General features: G+C 47.5%; 1 protein-coding gene and 1 pseudogene across 9 annotated transcripts in view; both read right to left on the reverse strand.

The window, feature by feature from the left end:
• The window catches only part of FOXN3 (forkhead box N3), a 349,057-nt gene that overhangs the window by 233,643 nt on the left and 93,827 nt on the right, over positions 1–21,587 (reverse strand). The gene's annotated exons all lie outside the window — the stretch shown is intronic.
• Positions 6,944–7,061, reverse strand: LOC118600770 (annotated as a pseudogene).

Raw genomic sequence — 21,587 nt, forward strand, 5'->3', positions numbered from 1 at the left:
TATAAGAGGAACAGCCTTATTCGTGTATCTTGAACGCGGCTCTGTGTCCTTATAACGAGTTCCTAGAAGCGTAATCATGGGGCAGAGTGCTCACACCGTAAGGCCTTGAATTCCTGCCGCCACACTGATCTCCAGAAAGGAAATCCTAATTTACATCCTCCACCGGTGACACGGGAGAGTGAAAGCACAGCACTTTCTCCATAGAGTAAGTATGAGTCAAGGGGAAATGGCAGAATCCCTCAGTCGGCGCTGGAATGAGATGCATTTGGTATCTGGCGGCCCCACACAACACAGGGTGTCATTCTAAACCTTCGCCAGCCTCCACCTGACATCCTCTCTTTTGAAAACTATCACATGGTACCTCAGATCACTACAAGGAGAATTATCAACTGCCTACTATCCACATAAATACGTGCTACACTAAGAAACATACCCACCCTCACAGGAGCCCGGGACGTTTACTGAGACGCAGAACGAAAAAAGCCAATCTTTCCATATAAACGGTGACTGACACCAAATCTGCGTCTCTGGCACCAAGTCCGTTTCGCTTAAACTGGTCTATAAACGTCTGCAGTTCAAAGAAAATGTCCACAGTGGGTTCTAAATGTCTTTTTGCCTACACTCACGAGCTAACGACATGCTGCGAACCTCAAAACACACTTTTAATATTTGTTTCTTAGAAATAGTTCTGTTCTTCCTAATATAAAATCAGCAAAATAAATTACAGATGAATCTATCTAACAGAATGATTTAATCGACTTGCCCCTTGTAGGTCAAGGAGGCCGCTCTGTGAAAACGAAAACGGAGCTGACCCCAAAAGCCCCAAGCCCGCACTCTCTGTGGCCTGAGGTCACTTGGAAGCCAACAGAAGCATCTCAGCAAGGAAGAGGCTCCGACATCCATGTGTGCGCCCCTCCTGCACCCCACCACGGAGTACACCAGGAAAGACACTCACTCCTGATACCATATGATAATGAGTTTGGCTCTCACGCCCCCTCCCCCGCCGCAGCCCTTCTCCCATGTCTCTTCCCACAGTTCGGGGTTGACTGCTCAGGGAAACCACTAGCTTCTCTCCACGGCCTTTTTAGAGAGAACAAAAGATGAAAAATTATTTGTATTCTCTACACAAGAAACCTCGGATTCAAATCCCACCTCCCTCCCAGAATGACTATGTCAACATAACCTCTTGCGTCTTCATTTCTCCATCATCAAAATGGGGTGACTCCTGCATCTCTCTTGTGTGTCTTATAAGAACTTTATAAAGAACTGCAGCATAAAAATCTTTCATGCGTTCTGACAGGCAAAGCATCTCTTTAAATTCAATGTATTCCTCTGTTGTGACTCCTGCTTTCTTAACAGGTGAACACTGCTCTTCTACTCAAATCGTCCCCCTGCCTTAGTTTCTGATGACAATGTCATCAGGAGATCTCCTTACCTTTCAAAGCATCTGTGAGATTTTAAAAATCTATATGCTTCTTCACAATTAGCTACTTTTCACCTTATATCATTTTTTTTTTTATAAACACACACACAGTCACACAATACAGAAGTCCAACTTGTTTTTTCTTTGACTCAAAATAAACCACAAGAGTCCAGTACTCCACAGATAAAAATCGCAAAGCCCATGTTCACATTCATCCACAAAAGAAATTTAATAGTTCAACATGTCACACTGCAAGTCAATCAGAGGACTGAGAAATAAACACAGACGTTCTAAAGTCCATGTTTCCAGTTTTCTTGTGATATGAACAAGACCAAATTTATTTGAGAAGAAAATGCCAAGGTGACATTTGGAATTACCACATTTGTGGGGGCAGGAGGCCAGCCTATAGGACATTTTGCATTCTCTTTTGGAGCAGTGGCATTGCCAGATCCACAACCCCACAGGCGTACAATCCAGCCAACTCACCATGGGGGTCTGACAGCCTTGCCCATGGACTTCTGCCTCCTTCAGCAACGGAAAGGGAATTCGCCATCAGGCAGCCTCCTGGGAGATAAGGGCTCGTGATGAGAGCCAGAAAGCCAGCCTCTAAAGAAAGCACTTGGCGAAAAAAAGATTTCTTGAGTCAAGGGGAACATACCATGGGAGTCAGGCATGGAAGTGGGTGGTCCGGCAAGAGGACATGGTAGAAGAGCAACAAGAGGGCACCCCTGTCACTAGAGGCACGCTGGCCACGTCCCCTTGCCGCTAAGCCACTGACGGTACTACACTGAGAGCAGGATCTGCTCGTTGTATGGGACAGAGCCAACGAACTCTGTCTGCTCCATTTTCCACCCTTAGGGGGGATTTTTCTGGACCCAGGCTGGACAGAGGGGACAACCAGGTATCTTGCAGCTCCTGACACTCCCCGTTTTTTCATTACTGAACCAGGGGTGGCAGGAAAGGGACCCCTATGCCAAGACAGCGGCCTGCGACCGTTCCCAGCCACGGGAGCTCCCTGACAGACCCAGCTCTAGCCGTTTCATGAGGTCTTCACGTTCTCCCACCCTCCACAGAAATGCTCCCTCAGGATGCATTATTTCACCGAACGCCTAATATCACTGCTTCATGGAGGGACCGGCCAGGCCGAGAGCATTATAAGTCAGCGGTCCTCAGCCTTTGTGGATCAGGGAGCTTTGTGGATCAGGGATCGGTGCTCCTATGAGAATCTAACGCCAGATGATTGGAGGTGGAGCTGAGGCAGCGCTGCTGGGGAGCGGCTGCATGTACGGAGGAGGCTTCGCTCTCTCACCCTGCTCACCTCCCGCTGCGTGGTCTGGTTCCTGGTTCTTAACAGGCCACAGACCAGTACAAGTCTGAGGCCCGCGGGTTGGGGATCTCTGTTACAATTAATTATCCCTGTTGTATCTGCCCACTGAGGTGCAGGCCTTCAAAGGTCTCCTGTGACCCCACCTGCCATTTACACCTTCTCCCAGGAGCTTCAGAGCCCACAGCTCCCAGGGAAAGGATCCCCTCCTCCCTTCCTCTTTCCTCCAGGCCTTGGTTGGCGCCCTTTGTTGAAACTTCAGCAACTCCCTGGAGCCCAACCCAGCCCAAGGTAAGTCAGCCTTAGAGCTCCCGACCCTTGGATGAGCCCTGGAACCACTCTGGGCTTCAGTGTCTTTTTCTGACAATGAGGAGTAGGACCTCCAGCTTTTTTCCAAAGTTTCGTCCAGCGGAAAAAAATGAATATTCTCTTTTATTTTCCTATAACTTTGCTCCCTGTGCCTTTGACAAAAATAACTTTCCAGGCTCGCCTGTTAAATGAATCTAGAACATGGAGCATGCCAGGAAAGTCCCCCGGGGCTAGCCTTTCCTTCCTCGGTATCTAGGGGACATTGCACGGCCTGGAGGCAACATCCTGCCCCCACTGGTTTTAACAGTGATGGCTCAGTGTTCCCATTTGTAATTAGTGGGGCAGACGGGATAAATCCTAACGTCTCTTTCAGAGTGAAAAGCCCAGGATTCTGCAAGTAGAACTCTCAAGCTAACCAGCAAAGGGCGGAATAGGAAAAGAAGACAAGCCAGTGTTGACTGAACACCCCGAATCAGACACAAACATTAGCTGCCTCCCATTTGATACTGACTCCAGGAGGCTGATGATGTCCACAGAGCGTAAGGTAAGTCGGCCAGTTCCCTGCCATCGGCTCTGCCCTGGCGGGGTGGGGCATCCAGTGCCGACCAGTTATGATCAGGTCAGGCGAATAGCACCTGGTAACAGATGCTCTGAATATCTTGGCTGGTTGTCAGGAAATCTAATTCCTCCACCCAGGGCCCTAGCCCTAAAAATGACTGCCGGCCACCCCCATACTGCCCCTTGGCCACCAATCTGGTAATGCAGCTTCTGGACCATGTTATCATTTAACAAGGCTTTCCTCGGCTGGCCTTCGGATTAACATGTCTTCAGTTCTTCATGCTACCTGTCAGTAACGCGTCACCATGCAGATGTCAGCCTGAGCACAGGCCAAGATGTGCGGGGTGCTGCCATGTCTCTGTGTTCATTCTGGAGAACTGCTGTAGCTTGAGGGTGACAGGCACACAAGTTAAATCTTCATCACCCCTGCCTGCCTGTCTTAACACTTCAGAGTCAGTTTTTTATCTTTCAGTGTATCCACTCACTACCCATTTGAAAAATTGGTAGGCTTGTGTGTGTGTGTGTCATACAGTTTAAATTAAAAGAGCTTTTAAAAGACACAAAGTATATCTTTGGAAGTTGTCACTCAAGCATGGGCAGCTGGGGACTAGAGTTTCCAGAATCTTTTGGACTCCAGAAGAGAACACCATTACCCTGCTCCCCGCCCTGTGTAAGTAGCTCAGCTCGCTGAGTCCACTGACTACTCAGGAGAGCATCGTTTCATGGGAGCGACTTCAGGGCATAAGAAGGAGCCATACAGGAAGCCCATTCCTCACCCCCTTCCTATTGCCCAGTGTCTAAAATCCAGTACATTACAGTCACAGCAGTGTATAAATGACTGATACCAGGGTCAGTCCCGAAAACGAGTTGGAGAGAAAGCAGGGAGCCATGTGCCCCTAGGAAGTGTAAAGGTGCACTGTCAAGGTGTGTCCTAAGAGGCAGGGAGAGAGAAAGGCAGAAAGCACAGGTAGTGGTACCCAGAACGAGGAGGACACCGCACTACTTTCCTGAGGAGATGACCCCACCTCTTCTGAGTTTGGTTTCAAAAAGAGCATCCCATAATCACCTTCCAGTGAAGGAAAACGTCCCCACCCTTGGCGAACCTGGTGCCCGAGCGGAGCTGTGGAAAGGCCTTCCAGCCAAGCCCATCTCCGTCTCCCCGGCGCTGCTGGGGGCAGGCGGCGCTGAGCACAGCTGAGACCGTCAACACCGTCACCGAGCGGCACTAACGCGGACACAGGAGGCGCCAGCTCATTGTCCCGGCCAGGTGTCCAGGCTGCAAGGCCATCTGGGCTAGGAAATGTGCTCACTAAAGCCTGCTGGGGGAAGTCGTGTTAATGGGGAGCTGAGCTTAAACATCAGTCTGCTTCAAGGAGTTTCCTCGGCTCTGGTCCCCATTAAAAGGCAGGGCCTTGGAAATTGGCCATTTTCCTTTATGGAGCTCCGAGAAGACCAGTGTGTCCACATTCAACAGTCTGTGGGCCAGGGGCCAGTAAACATGTCAGCCCCATCATGAAACATTGGGGGAAAAAAATGCTGGAAAGGGACTAGACTTTAATTTTAGGTTTCCAAAAATCTGAAACAAAAATCTTTTAAGAAATGCCTACCTAAAAATGGAACCACCATACCTTTAAACATTTTGTACCCTGACAGAAGACATTGACATTTAAATATAAACTTAAATTATACCAAATGATCATGTTGTCTCTTTAAAAATTTAGCTCCAAGAATTAAACAATCAGTAAAAACCTGCTGTAGGTGAAGATATAAAGAAATAAGCACTCTCCTGGTCAATGAGAGTGTTGGTGGGTCTTATCATATTCAGAGGGATATTTAGCAATTTCTATTAAATTTAAAATGCACATCAGCTTTGACCCAGCAATTCTCCTTGTAGGCATTCATCATCCAGAAATACACAATTGTGCAAAAACATACAATGTACAAGGATTATTTCTGCATCGTTTATAATAGCAGAAAAGTAGAAAGGATGCCGTGTCCATCGAAAAAGGATCAGTTAGCTAAATCCTGGTTCATTCACATAACGAAAATAGGCAGCTTTTAAAAGAAAAAGGTAGATTGAAGTGCTGGAGGAAAAAGACACTCAGCGAGAAAAGCATGTTGTAGAAACACAAAAAAATAGCAAGTCTATTTTTCATAAAATAGTATTAGATATGTTAATATATGTACAGAAAACCTTTGATGGGTGGATCATTAGGGACTTTAAACTTTCCATGATAAACACTTCTAAATGAGTTAGGATTTTCATGTTTTTATTTTTTAACATTAAACAGTAACTTGTAATCAGAAAGGGAAAACATGAATTCCTCCAGCTTCACATTGTTTAATTATCTACAACCTCGTCTTTGCTCCTTATCATATCCCGGCAGCGGGAGTGAGGACCGCGCTTCATGCACATTCTGGAGAATAGTGGCTCTGGGCTATGTATTAAATCCCAGCAACTCCATTTGATAAATGGCTCACAATTCCAGCTTTTCTAATACCTTTACACTAAATACCTTTCGTACTTGAGAAGTAGCCCGTGTGATGGACAAGGTTGCAGGGCTATGACTCGAGAGTGTCAGCTTGGGCAACTTTCCTTCCCACGTTCCAGTTTTCTCATCAGTAAGAATAAGGGCTTGAAGGAATCATTCCTGATATTCTCTCATATGAAGACCTTGACCCCTCCCTGATCAGACTCCCCATGGAAGGGGTACTCAGTAGCTGTTGGTCGAAATACCACAGGGCCTGAAATCAGGAAACCGTGAGACAAAGAACAATTGAGAAAAAGTTTCACTACATCATCTGGAGCTGGTGTAGAGTCAGCAGAGTGGAGAAAGTAAAACGGGGAAAAGACAGGAAAAAGACAGACACTTCTGAGGCTCTCTACTGGAGAGCCGAATGTTTGAAAATATTCAGAGACGGTTTGGGTAGTCACAGTAGCAGGGAGAAAGAAGGCGGATGCTGCCGGCACTTCATGGGTCGAGGCAGAGATGCTAAACTTGCCACAAGGTATGGGACGGTCCACACCAGTTCATCCCAGGGAGTAACACTAAGGGGTCCTGGTGAGGACAGCAGTCATCGGCTTCCTGACCTGACAAATGGCTAAGGCGGGGCTGGGTGCTCGGTGCTAGGTGGGTGGCTGTCGAAGGAAAGCAAGGAAGCAAGACCGCCTGAATGTCCGCCTGACGGCCCACCTCTGCAGCCTGTTCCCCAGTCAGCTCATCTTTTATTTTTTATTATTTTTTTTTTTTAGAGAAGGCAACACTTGGTTGACCTCACAGATTGCAAGGACCTTGTCACCTTACAAACCCTTATTTTTTAATTTTTCACTCCTGCAGCACCTGGTCTTCCAGATGGTCTCCCATACAGGTACTAACCAGGCCCGACCCTGCTTAGCTTCCGAGATCAGACAGGATCGGGCTTGTTCAGGGTAGCATGGACATTGCAGCTCGTCTTAAAACTTCAAACTGCTTAGCCCCAAAATGCCCATTCTGGATCCACCACGATAGTCATGCTTTCCCTGTAATTAAACCTCTTTAAAGGATCCACATCTCTAACGTGACATGTCTGATTAAACCCTGACTGTGAAAGAGGGTTTGGACCCTGCCGACTCAAGGTCTTCATATTACATCCTGGACCCTATTCTCCTACTTGTCTAGTTTAAGTGGGGGTCCCAGGCCCTGGCAGGCCACCGCTGTCTGGTACAAACTCTGGAAAACAGAGACCTGTGGACTATATTCCCCATGGCATCCCCAGCACCGAAAACCATGGCTAGCACATAGTAGGTGCCAGTAAATATTTTTATGAACGAATGATGTAGTGGAAAGGGCACAGACTGAAGAGCCAGTGGGGTTAACAGCGGGGTTAACTGTTTATAAGTTGTGTGGCCCTGGGCAAGTCACTGAACCTTTTTTGAGCCTTTGGTCCTTCCACTGCGATTCCTGAAGCAAAATTCAGGGCTTTTGTGGAGACTGGAAAATCCGGCTTGGGCCCTCTCGTTCACAACAGGTTCTCAGAAAATGAGAACCAATATTGAATCATAGTACTAATAACTCCGACTCATACCATAGCCCAAGCATCTCCTGGAATCACTACTGTCACCTAAAAGTGACACAATTCAGTTCAATTGGCCCTCGGGAGCTACTAGTTAATAACCAACATGGCGACCGCCTCTCTGTTAAAAATAGCATTTTCCCGGTGTCCTTCAAAGTGGCTTTACTCATTACATTCTCAGGGGGTCCACTGCTTCCGGAGACCTTTGCAAAGCACCCGAAAAGGTGTATGTGACAGAAGGCCATGCAGACTAGTCAAAGAGAACCAGCAGGTCTGTGGGCAGTTCTGGTTCTGCCCAGGCCCAAACTGTTGAGGTTTGATCCTGACTTGGCCTCCTGTGGCCTGACCCTGTTCCACGAAGCAAAATCTAACGTGGTAAGTGTGGAATCTGGAGCCAGACACCCAGGTTTGAATCCTGGCTCCACCTACCTTAACACAAGGCCTTCGGCAAAGTTACTCAACCACCTGAAACCTCAGTGTTCGTATTCGGAAAATGGGGAGCGAAAATAGGGCCTACCCAGAGAAATGGGGGAAAAGCAGAAGATTTTGTTTCTTGTGGCTTTGTGGAAAATCATCGAAATCAATCAGCCCGTTGGCAGAAAACCTCCCAGAAAAAAAAAAAAATTCTTTCCATGCAAACTATCTTTTCTGTGTTTTCACATTTTTATTAAACCTACAATCGTCTTGAATCCTCTCTGAGGCCTGGAGGAAAGAATTCGCTGGTGATGCAAACAGAAGCATCAGGAAGATAAGCACAGTGCTTGACACATAGTGAGTCTTCAATAAATATCTGTCGAATAAATAACGAGATGACTTGCAAGCTGAAAGACTCTAACAGTCCGTCACACCTGTTTGACCCAAAAAACTAAGTACAGACTAAGGTGAGTGATGATCTTGGCATTTTTGAAGCCGAGGCCTGGAATCTACATGAACAGAAATCTCTGTTCTGATTACTTTTTTTTTTTTTTTTTTTCAATTGGGACACTCCCCAACTGAAGAATCTGGGCATACAACTATGGACAGGTCACCCAGAGAAGGTCTGAACCATTTATCCAGCTAGCAAATCTACAGTGATGTCTCTAAGGATTAAGCATATGTGCCATAAAAATGAACAAGTCCACGTGAGCTCCCTGAGGGCCCGCGTCTGTCATGCTCACTGCCAGACCTTCAGGGCCTGCTGCGCCCAGCATACAGTAAGTGCTCAATAAATGTACATTGAATAAAAGATTATATAAACAGACAAATAAATGAAGACTCGGAGGGAAGAGGGAAGAGGAGGAGACAGCCGTGGCGCAGTCTAGACCCGAACTGAAGTTTTCCGAAGCCCCACTTGGTGGCCTCCGCCGCTTCTCCGAACGGTTTCTAGAAGAGGTGGGAGACGGCGAATACGGAGAAGCCCGGGCCAGGGAGATGTGGGAGGAATGAGAAGTGGAGGCCGGTGAGTTCACAGGGGGACGTGAAGGTCAGGCAGGACATCTGTCTGGGGCGCACGAGCATCACTCAATGTCAGAGCAACTAGGTGATCTGGAGGAGGAGGTGGGTGGCATGGCGAAGCATTATGGCTCCTGCTGCCTCTGCAGCCCAGGCTCTCCGCGGTTTTTTTCCTTTAAGAAATATCTGGCATGTTGTATGTGTCTGGCCATCTGCAGCTCTTCCCTTTGCCTGGACCTGGGCTGGCTTTCTGGGCCTTGCAGGCTTAGCTAGCTGTCCCTGTCCCTATATGAGATATGCATGGATACGTTTTTGGAGACAGTCACTTGGGCTGCCTTTCCTTTGGGGAGGAGAGCACTGTTCTCCTTCAAAACTCAGCATGCGGGTCAACCAAGCACACCAACTGCTTCTTTGACGCCCTTTTAACGAGTGTTTTCCCGTGTACTTCTCAGAAAATTACCCTATTCCTTCTGTACTCAGCAGGGAGACACAACGTAACGGAGAGCTTGGCTCTTGTGCTTGTGAATAATCTGAGCTTCAAGTGCAGCCCTGGCACGCCTGAAACAAATGATTCCCAAAAAGTTATCCAGCCACCCCCACCCCACCCCCCACCCCACCTCCCACCTGTCGCCCAAGCTGCCAGCTGCTTTGTCTTGCGTGTGGAGCCCTCTTGGCTGGCTCTGTGTGAGCCTCAACGAACAGAGCCTTCGAAACCCACCCCAGGTCCCAGTCAACAAGTATAGCAAAAACTTTGGCTGATCTGGCCCTGGAGAAGATAAAGCCTTAAATAGAGATTAGCCACTCTCGTTCCAGCCTACTCACAGCCAAGAGTCAAAGTCTATATTTGCCGAGCGCAAAAGGACAGAAAGGCACAAATTTCATTTGCAAGCTCTCACCACAGACCAGAAAGAGTAATTCTCTCCTGCTTACCTTGCCAATCTCCTCTCGGGAGAAGGCTAAGCTAGTGTGTACTGACCTGGTGGGAATCTCAACATTTTGGTCCCTGAATCACAAACAATTAGTGGGCTCTCCAAAAAGGGGGTTCAGCAAAGAGTTGCACTAGATGCATCCCTTAAAAAGCAGTAGGGCCATTGTAAAAGAACTTATGGCGGCTTAAAGTGACAAAGACACTGTTGTACTTTAGATCGGTAAAGGCTTGGGGACCTTAGAAAGGGAACTCCTGAAAGGTCACACTATTCCTTAACAATCGCCGAGGAGCTTGGTCAAAAAACAGGCGCCCTTTTAATCAGAGTGAATTAAAATCTGCACCCAAACAATGACAGCATATTTATTTTGGGAGAAACTGTAAGATGATCTAGTCCATAGCCATTACTTTACAGATGGGGAAAACCAAGTGCAGTGAGGTTAAATGACTTGATCTAGAACTTGCAACTCTTCCTTATGCCCCTGGCATCTGCTACACACACTCTACGGCCTCACAGCCCTGTGTAGGCAGCAGCAGAGAGCGAGAGCTTTTGCTAATGGAAGTTACTTCTCACTGGAGCACCTCCAGGGCCAAGAGGAAGGCTCCACCCTAGAGGGCTGTCGGGGAGGCCAGAAGCACACCCGACCTCACTCAGGTCACCACAGCTTTCACTGCTGGTCCTGTCTATGCAAGCGCAAGCGCCAGCTGGATTTAGAAGGCGGGTCCATCACGTGCAGCCCAAAACCCCGAATCCTTTGCTAGGAAGGTCATTGCCTGTCTAGTGTCCAAGTTCTCACTCAGGGCTGCATTCCAGGATCTGCAACCAAGACCGAATAAACAGTTCACAGGGGCCTGTGCGATGGGCAAGCGAGGTGCACAGCTGCACGGGGCAAGCGCAAGAGCGGGAGGGGAGGCCGCTGTGAGCTCCGGCAGAGCAGCTCGGAGCTGGGGTGGGCCTGCAGCCCGGCCGGGCTGGTGTTCTCCCAGGAGCCCAGGGCACACTTCCCCGGGGTCCACGACGCACATTCCTTCTTTCTTTTCTCTAGAAAGTCAAGCTACCTCTCGATGGGGCGATGGGGCAAGGGAGGGGGACTCCTTTTTCTTGCATTTTGTTCTAAAAGACAGGGACATCTAGTTACACTGAGCGTTCCGGTAGAGCCATGCAGGCTGTGTCTAACAGGCTGCCACCCGCAAATGACACATTCAAAAGGTCAGAGCCAAGTACTAAATGCTCCGATTAACGTGCGCGTTCCTTTTCTGGTGGATGGGTGCTTTTTCATCCGTGCGGATCCAGCAGTCGATAGGTGTCTCGCACCCTCTCCAGAAAACTTGAAGGAAACATCTAAACAGCATCCGACACCTAGTTTCCTCTCGTGCAACAAATGTCAATGATGTGCAAACACAGGCTCTTGGTCGAGAAACACTGGTTTGTCGGATGGTGAAGGGGCTTCTCGTGGTTCAAGGTCCCCGCCTGGGAGGAGGGACCTTGCTAGGCTGCACGCAGGGGTCTCTCCTGGGTCAGGTCTGCACATAGTAGACATTGTCTTTATCGCTCAAAAAGATGGATTGGAGAGAATAAATAAACTAAGTAGCGTTATCGTTCGATCACAATCATGTTCTGAGTTCCTACCTCCGAGAGGCACTGAGAAATCTGCAAAGAGGCATCAAGCCCTAAACCCTCAGCCTGGCTCTCTGGGCCCCGCATACCCTAAACCCACTAACCTATCCTGGCCGATTTCATCCCCTTCTCTCCTCTGGCATTTCTGGGATGGGCCAGCCGTTGTCAGCATCCGAACCTTCTCACCAGACTGATGACGCCTCCTGCGGGCAGCTTTCCTCGACCAGTCGCTGGGCCCCTTGCGTCCGCCTTGTGTCTCTAGTACCCAACACCAACTGACAGAGTAGGTGTTCGGTGAAGATTTATTGAATAAATAACTCAAACATTCCTGAAACAACCAGCAGATAAGTTTAAAGAAGAAGAGATGAAGAAATGTACACATTAAAAAAATATATCAAACACACACACACACACACACACACACGTCCTCCAAATGTCATGAATACAAATAAAAACTGGTGAATTCTTCTAAGTAAGATCTGTAGTTACATAAGGTGGGGGAAGCTGGAGGAAAGATGCACAGGGTAGTTTCACACTTTCTTTATTTTTTTCAACTTCTGACTCTATGATTATTTCAAAATAAGAAGTTGCAAAAAACATGGCAAAAAAAAATAAAAAAGAAAGAAAGAAAGAAAAAGAAAAAAAGGCAACAATGTTCCGGGTACCAGATGAGCAGCTGAGGCGAGGGCTTTTCAGCCTCCTCCCTGCAGTGCACACCGAGCTGAAAGGGTTCCGCCCTTTCCTTCCTACCCCCTTCTCTCCGTGGCCTCTCAGCTGCAATGTTGCCCCCTCGGAGATGTCTCCCTGGCCCACGAGCACCGCACGCACTTTCTCACGCCTCTTATTTACTTCCTTCAGCACACGAATCCTCATCCGAAATCTCTCGTCTGTTTGCTGTCTTGTCTTCTCCCACCAGAATGCAGCTGGCACAAGAATGGGGACCTCGGCTGCACATACCACGGTCTCCCCGGTACCGGGGGACACCCTCACTCACCACTCTTAAGGAATGAATATTTTCTGAATGACCAATGAATATGTTAATGAATTAACGAAGAAAGTGTATCAGAAACTTGATGCTGAGAGTGATGCCATTAGCCTTAAAGCCTTTCTAATTAAAAAAATAAAATAAAATAAAATAAACCAAGTCCTTTACAAAATATAGCACTTTAACCATGATCATAGGAAATTACTTGAAAACATACAACGCGATGTCTGGAGGAGGTGCCTTAAGGAAGCAGATGCAGCCGGAGCTGGGACAACCAGAAAACGTGTCCGGTAGGCAACTATCTAGAGAGAAGGATTGGATTCAAAGAGAGGTCAGAGTAGGGACGGGGAGAACAGGGTGTTTCGGAGCTTGGGAACCAGCATGAAAGAAAACCTTGGAGGCATCCAGGCGCACACCTGTCCCCCCAGGAAGCTGGCGACCTCTCATGAGCACTGCTGGGGCTACAGCAGTGAAGGAGAGAGGAGGCTCTGCCCACAAGAGCTTCCACTCTCGATGATCAGCTTTCTGTCTAGTAAAACAAGATTTGTAAACACTGGCTTTTTCATTTAATGAATGTTTCCTGATTATACAGCAGGGAGCTTAGAGACGGCGCCTCCAGACTTCTGAGTTCTCGCTGGCTGGAAGGGAAGCCAGAAGGCTATTTAAAATTGATCAGGGAGAAGCAGGAGTCCCTGCCCCTTTGGGGCACACTCCTCCACTGTGGGGAGCGTCACTGTGGGGAGCTCTCCTGATCACGAAAAAGTCAAGTTCTTCTTCTTTTTCCTCAAGTGAACCCTTGATATTGGCAAAAGCATTCAAGGTCAAATGCATCAGACTGGGATGATAAGGAATCTGACTACTGCTAGCAAAAACCATCTCACAAGACACCACTGCTCCGGGGCCATGAGAAGCTGGCCTCCCCTAATGGTTTGGCTGTGGACCAGTGCAGGGGTGGAGGCTCCCAGCCCACTGTCCTACAGGGCAGATGAAACAGAACCCAGTGTTCTCCAGATTCCATCAGCTGAGCGGATACGGGGGCACCAAAGAATAAGGAAGTGTTTGGGAGGGACTGTGAGTGGCCTCTGCCTTCTTACTGTTTCCCAGGCCTGCCCCCTTTCCCAGACTTTTGGAGTCCCTCTGCTGACCTGGGGTTACAGGCAGCTCAGGTGTCTATTCTCCATGCACATAGCCCTCCTCAGAATCATCTCCAAGATGTCCCATCCTCTCAGCTCACTTAAAAGCAACCCACGGACATAGTGTTTAGCTACCTTTCCAGCAACACCTGGAAAACTTACGAGTGATTCCCGCTTCCCAGAAACCTTTGCTGAGAAAGCTTCCGCCACAGTTAATAAAGCAGGATCCAACTTCTTGCTTAATTCCTCAGCAGTATCCGACAGGAAGTTTTCAAGATGGCCACTCAAGGTGTGTTTTACACCACCGGCCATATGCAAACGGGGAGCCCTGGAACTCCCAGATCTAAGTGTTGCAAAGACTGTGAAGAGTGATCTCACACCTTCAACCTGAGCTGTTCATCAATTCAGATACTGAGAGGTCATTTCTATTCTCTCCAGTAGGGGAGGACTGGCTAGTGCCCTTGACTTAGGTGGAAGATACTCTCGCGAATCTCCATTTAAATCTCAACTCTAGAGCTGTCTAGATGTGGTAGGCTTAGGACGTCATTCTGGATTGTCCTATACAATTCATGCTTACTCTAGTTTTTAGGTTTTCATGAACAGTGTTCTTTTCCCACGCTGACTATTCAGGTAGAATACTGGGGTGGGCCCCATCTCATTAGCTTCGTTCATTTTTATAAATTATGCATACACACACACAAAGGGGTTTCTACCAGCTGTCCCAAAATGAGTCACAGTGTGAACACGGCTGGGCACGCGGGCAGGAAGAAGCCAGCAAGCAAACGCGGGGCCCGTTTCTCCAGAAACCCCCAGGTGCTCCAGGCTCCGGTGGCTTCCCGGTGCCTCTGGTCCACCACCTCCACTTATTTTTCCTCCTTTCCATCTCTTTTCCTTTCGTGTCTGCCCCCTCCGAAATCGCAGTTCGGTTCACTGAGGCATGCAGGTTACTCCGCTTAAAGCAAACTGAGAGGAGAGCGATCTACACATTCAGCGCCCCGCCAACCCCGGGGCAGCCATTTTGCTACCAAATATAATTCTGCTAAACTAAAAAAAGAAAAAAAGAAGAAAAAACAACACTCCACTTATTCCTCCTCATTTTCATCTATCTTCCAATTGACAGCAAGCATAGGGAACTTGCTTTCTGGTACCTCTCGACTGCTCAGACAACTATTTCGCCTGTGAGCTTGAACCCCACGCAAGCTGGACATGTTCCTGGAGTCTTAATTAAGGTGGAGCCTTCAGGAATGAAATTATTGCCCTCACCAAAACGGCCCCAGAGAACTCCCTAGCCCCTTCCACCACGTGAGGACACAACGAGAACTCCGTGACCTGGACGAGGGTCCTCACTGGGCCATGCTGGCACATTGATCTTGAACTTCCAGCCTCCAGTGCTGTGAGAAATGCATTACTGATGTGTATGAGCGATCCAGCATGTAGTGCTTCGCCGCAGCTGCCCAAACAGATTAAGGCAGAAGGCAATGGACAGAGTTCTGAAAACTTAATGCTTGCTTTGTGCTCCTGCTGTCGCGATACTTTCTAATTATATTATGATCTCGAGCCGGCCATTTAATTTCACTGTGCCTTAGCTTTTTCATCTCTAAAAATGGGACTAGGTGAGTTAATACATATAAGCTTCTGAGATTGTAGATGGCATTCAAAAGTACATATTATTATCACTTATTTCCACCATATCTATCTTTGTACCACATCATCCTATTGAAATGTTGCCCAATGTGCCAAAGACATACACCCTTATGTGCCAAGGGCATACACTTCCCCAATCCCCTGCTGATGGGTGTTGAGGTTATATCCAGTCTTCTGCTATGGCTATTATAAACAACATCAGGATACCGTCATTCACCAGGTTCTGACACTTTGGTGAACAGATCCATAGGCTACGTTCCTAAGGGTGGACTTGCTGGGTCAGTGCATGTAACTTTTGGTACACATCGCCAAATGCCCTCCCAAGATCTCCGCCAGTGTTCCTGCCATGAAAACTGAGGCCCTCTCCAGAAATGAACATTCTTAAATGTTTTTAATATTTGCCAGTCAGACGAGTAACTAATGTTGTTTTGGTTTGAGCCTCTTTAAATTACGAGTGAGGTTGCGAACTGTTTAATTTACAGATGAGAAAAATAGAGACCCAAAAGTCCCCTAGTCCCCTAACTGGCTTCAGGTCTAACCCTGTGCTAGTTATAGAGATGAGCATGGGTCACCTGACGGGTCAGGGGCCACCTGTCGGGTCAGGGGCCACCCATGGGTGCGCGGTCCACTGGCAGCCGATTTCTCCCTCTTCCCCGAGCAGGGGATGCCCAGGCTGGGTAGGCAGGTGGGGCTCTCCGTTGCAAGGGTTAGGGTGAGGGTCTCCGTCAGCACCAGCGATCCCGAGGCATGTGAACCCCCCCTGCCATGTGGAGGGAGTCGCAGCCTCGTCCTGGCCGAGGAAGCAGGGTTGCCGGGCTTCTCTGACTGGAAGGTGGCTGACGGCAGCCAAAAGATAGAGGAAGCCTCACCTCCAAGCCGCCCGAGGTGCCAAGGGTCTTCTCCCTCCTGTTCACGGCATCTCAAACGTTTCTTCTGCTTGAGAGCAAAGTGTTTCATGCTGTCACTGGGCCTTCACAATCCTCTTTCTCCTTCTCCATAGAACAAGACTTCTTTAACCAGAAAAGAAAGCCACTTGGAGTAGAGAAAAAAGATCTCCTTTGACTACACGCCCCGCCCACAGGCATGAACGGAGCAGGTAGGGGTGTGGGCACCTGGTCTAGGTGAGGGGCTCAGATTCTGCTTCTCGCTGGTGCTGGGGCCTTGGGTACCTTCCTCTAAGCCTCGCTGTCCTCACTTGAATGATGAAAATGACCCGGAGGCCTGCTTTGCCTAACACGCGGGATTGTTTTTGGCAGAGTAGACGGTGTGTGCATGACAGCGATTTGAAAACTGACACGCCGTCCAAAGGGAGGACCTTGGTGAACGTCTGTGAGCTGGTCGCCCCTGGCTTCCGGGCTGGGGCTTTCCTTTCTGAAGCTGCTGGCCTCAGTCTCCAGGGTGGGACCGGCCCCTGCTCTAAGGTATTCCTGAAGCCCCCTCCTACCCAAGCTTACGAGAACCAGGCTTATCATCATGACACAGACTGAGGTTTCATTTTGATTGTGCAAAAAAAATATATATTTCATAAGCGTCTATTTATATCACGGCTAAACTAGATGTTCAGCGGAGAGAACCCTAGTACTTTCGCATTCGTTTGGCAGATCGAAGAAGCACAGTTCCACTTTACCAGATTTTCTCAGCCAACTAGATACTCATCACATATTAGAATTAAAAAACAGAGTGGCCGTTTTTAAAGGAATCATTCTACAATTACTACATATTTTTCTACTACTTTCTTTAAAAAAACAAAAAAAGTTAAACACAGGTCGCCCTTTTCCCTCCTCTCACTGCCGCCACCATAAACACTGATTATCCAACTAAGTCTAGAATCATAAGAACCTGTTCTACCACTCACGGCGCTGAGACTTTAGGCAAATCAGTTAACCTCTTTGTGCCTCAGTTTTCTCACATATAAAATTAAAGAGAATCAGAAAGCCAAGCTCATCAGGAGTGCGGCTACATGAAGAACACAGAACCGGTGAGGATCTGCTTAAGGCGGAGTGCGTGGATCTAGAGAAAGCTATTTTGCCTTCTGAGATATGTTTTGTTTCTTCCTAATTCTTGGCTATATTCCAGAGAGCTGAATTTGCTGGCTAAGTGAGGCTCTCTTGTGTGGATATAAATTCCTTTGGGGCCCTTGAAGGACATAATTAAGGCTCTGATGGAACTTGCTACACCAACGACCCCAGCCAAGGGTTCTGGTGTAAGCAGGGAGCCTTTCGGCGAGCACCCTGAAGCAGCCGGGGAGGCACAAACAGAAGACGCAGAAACACGGGAGGCAAAGAGAACAGGAACTCCCCCTGAGTGAGGGACAGCGTCCCTGCCATTAGCTCTACACCAAGGCCAATGCCCCAACCAACTGGGCTTTGCCTTTGCAGGAAGAAACCTTCCGATGCCCACTGAAAAAAAAAAAAAAAAGAAATCTGAAGGATGACCTCAAACACCGGGACAGTCCGCAATGAACACCCAAGAAGAAGAAACGAAGACATTGTGGCCATTCCAGAATGTCTCTGTCGGAGGAGCTCAGAGGTGGCCTTGGGTGGCCTGGGAAAGAGATGCTGGGGGCCTCCACGTGATGTTGCACCTGCATCACAAGCACGCCAACTACTTGTCCGAGTGGCTTATAATGGTCTGTAAGATGGAGAGTATGGGGTGGACGGTACTGAAGAGATCAGACAACCTTACTTCAGGTGACTGGTCCATTTTTCGGAAGGACGTAAAGAATTTTCTCACGAATTCTACTCGCTTGCTTCAGCTGAGCTGGGTTAGAGTTCTAGCTCTAATGCTGAAGGTGCCTACTGCAGACATCACAGAGCTACTTACAAATATTCCAGCTCTCTCTTCCTCGAGTACACAGTGACATCACACTTTCCCACCTACTGGAAGTTAGGTGTGTCCGCGTGACTAGCCTTGGCCAGTACACTGTGCGTGGAAGGGACACGTCACGACTGGACCACTTTGCGCTTTCGGAGCCAGCACGTGCTTCATCATGTTCTCCTTCCCCTCAGCCACGGTAATGGAGACTCGGCCTCCAGGTGGGAATGAGAACAAGGATGACATGGAGCAGGGTCCCCAGCCAGCCTCAAGGGACACACAGAGTGAGTAAGAAATAAACTTTCATTTTTTTATGCCCCCGAGTTTTGGGGGCTATCTGTTACCCCAAACCTAGCCTACCCTGAGTAACAAATATGTACCACCTAACCACTGCCACGTGACTTTCTTCTCTTAACTGGTAACTGATGGCCAAGTGTTTAACTGTATAAAACCAGATTGTGAGCCTGCGGAGTTCACGGTGCTAGGAAGTCTACCGCTTATTACAAATGTAGACACGACTTTTAATTATGAGAAATCAAACTCCTTTCCAGAAGGTAAAATTTAAAACTAAGCTCTCTCAAACAAGACCCATAACCCTCAGTTCCTTTCCTGAGCCCCAGTGAAGACGGTCCCAGCTTCAAGGACCAGACATCCACACCTGCTCCAAATGCGTCGTCCACTAGCGGGGGAGGCAATCGTTTTAGCAGACTCCAAATTCTGATGTGGAAGATTTCCTCCACTACACTCTTGATCAACACATGCTCATCCACCCAGATGTCGGGCTGGTCTGGCCAAATGGGAATTCCTTTGTCATCTTTATTTTCCCTGTTGAATCCAGAGTTTTAAAAAGCAGTTCCTGGAACATCATTATGGGTCGACAGCAACCAGAGTCAGGTCCAACCCCATTTTTCATTCCACCAAAAGCATATCTTAATTCATCATTTGATTTAGTATATAAAATATGACTTAGGACAAAATTTGCAGCACTCTCCTACAGTAGAAAAATCCACAAACTAAGTGTTTCTGCAGTAAGATGTATCAAAACATATGTCTGACACAGTCGCAATGCAGACCAGGAATGTGAGCTAAGCTGTGATGGATAAAATCTTCCCATTTCTAAAGAACGGGCCCCACAGACACAGATTCTGTTTACACGTAGCCACTCCTGGCAATCATTTTGGGCCAGATTTATTGTTTCAGTCATCATTACCTTTTAACTTACAAATCAGTACCAATCTAGTCATTTTAGCGTCCAAAATAACTATACCGTAATGGAATGTCTTAGGTTGTTAAAATAACCAGAGCAGGGTCACTGGCTGCTGGTGAATCAACAAAATGCTTGGAAATGAATAGGAGGGGGAAAGTGCAGCTAACTAATGGGATGCCAAGGCCAAAGGACCGGCCTGCCATCCGTATTCTTGCCCCAAGGCTTGTAATTTATACGTAAATTCTGGCCTCCCAAGGAACGCAGGCCCAATCTCTAAGTACCTTGATACGCATCTCGTAAAACTACGTAAATGTACTAGTCAATTAAATTGTTAATGAAAGAACTATACAAATAAAAACATCGTGCTCTTGTATATAGTAATAATTATTAGCATAAGCAATGCGAATTGAATAATGAGAATTATTGGGACAGTTCCATGATAAGCTAACGATTTCCTGCAATCAGACTGAACATCTCTGCTCAAGCTGTTTAATAAAATAAACAGCAGCTTGCTGACACTTTTGTTTGGTTAAGCGCATGTATGTCCAGAGGTTATTCATGTATCCTCGGTAGAAGAGCTAAAAAAAGAAATGGAGACTGAATGATATAAAAATGGAGCTAGTTACAATGGTAGTAAAATAGATATTTCCACATCTTGAGACAACAATGAATCCTATAAACTGTCCTAAAATCAAATGACGTAATTTATTTATTCTTACGTGCACATGCATATACATATAGACACATATATTTACATACACATATTACATATATATATATATAATGGATTCTTGTAATTAAGTATAACTTCTCGTTTACATTAATGTGAGGGATAAAGTTAAATGCCATCATAATAATAGGTCATCAGTATTTAGGAGCATTTAGCAAGCACCTAACTATCTACCACACAGCCACACGCCACTCTGTAAAAGAATAGGGCTCTTCCTTGTTTACCTTAGAGGACCCCTATGGAACACTCTAGAAATCACACAGTCCTTAATCAGAACTCAGCATTGCCCAATTCTCTACCAGTTCTCCCAGGACTGATTCAGAAGGGACGGTGTTCCCTCACCAGATCAAAATAATCACAGAGAAAGTCTGTTAAACTCTAATTGGTGAGTAATTTTGACTTTCCATTAGCTACTACAACCAATTTCCTGACACTTTTTGTTAACTTGGAAAAATATGTCTTATGTGTGAGGTAATGATATCCTCTGGTATTCAAGGAAAAAAAGTCAAAGGCAGTCAAGTCTCCTCAGTTTCCAGCAAGAATAAAGTGATGCTGGAGGGGGCGCTTGACCCACTTGCCATCGGATGCATTCACCTCACCAACACACACACCTTCTACTAGTCTCTCGTCAGTTAAAAGCCCAACTGCTCAGAGGCCATTTGACCAAGCTTGGGGTGATATTACACCCTTGACAAAGGCACCTACCCCACCTTCATCATGAGCTGTCATATTGACAGGGCCAACCAACATGGATGCCATTCTCTTTCAAGGGGTATCAACTTCAAAACAGCCCTTCCTCTTCAGACTCCCCAGGAGATGCCCCAGCTCTGGGTCCCGACTATTCCTCCGAGTCACCCCTATCCTGTGAGTCCAGAAAGCTCTCACCTGTGCTTCACTGGGACCACCACCGACAGAATCCGGGCTCTGAGCGCAGTTAAAAGACTCAGTTCCTGGTTAATGCCAGTGTATCCATGTAAGAGTTCGTACGCACACACCAGAGTGAGAGTAAAATACATGTGGACACATAAATCCATCCACTACAGGGAAACAGTTGGCACGAAGCAGCACGTTCTGTGGGGAGTAAGTAACAGCTCACCCTCTGCCTTCGCAGGGGCTGGCTCTGCCCGATTTCTGCCAGGAGACAAACGTGGGGCTGTGTATTCTTAACCCAGAATGCTATAGACAGAGGCCTACTCGTCTTCTCAAACACATTGTTTTTTTTTTCCTCCTCCTTAAATCAGGAAGAAAGTCCTACTTGCTGCTAAGTCTCTAACACTTGCTAATCTCCTTTTTAATAGGAGGACCCCCAGGAAACAACAGCAGGAGCCAGGAAGGAAGACAGAGAGGGAGGTGAGACTCTTACGCTGAGGAGAAGGGGCAAGAGAGCCCCCTCGAGTGAGTTCCCAGATCGTGACTTTGCACTGCAATAAAAT

The sequence above is a fragment of the Rousettus aegyptiacus genome, unplaced genomic scaffold (assembly GCF_014176215.1).
Source record: "Rousettus aegyptiacus isolate mRouAeg1 unplaced genomic scaffold, mRouAeg1.p scaffold_m13_p_3, whole genome shotgun sequence".
In the NCBI taxonomy this organism is placed as follows: domain Eukaryota; kingdom Metazoa; phylum Chordata; class Mammalia; order Chiroptera; family Pteropodidae; genus Rousettus; species Rousettus aegyptiacus.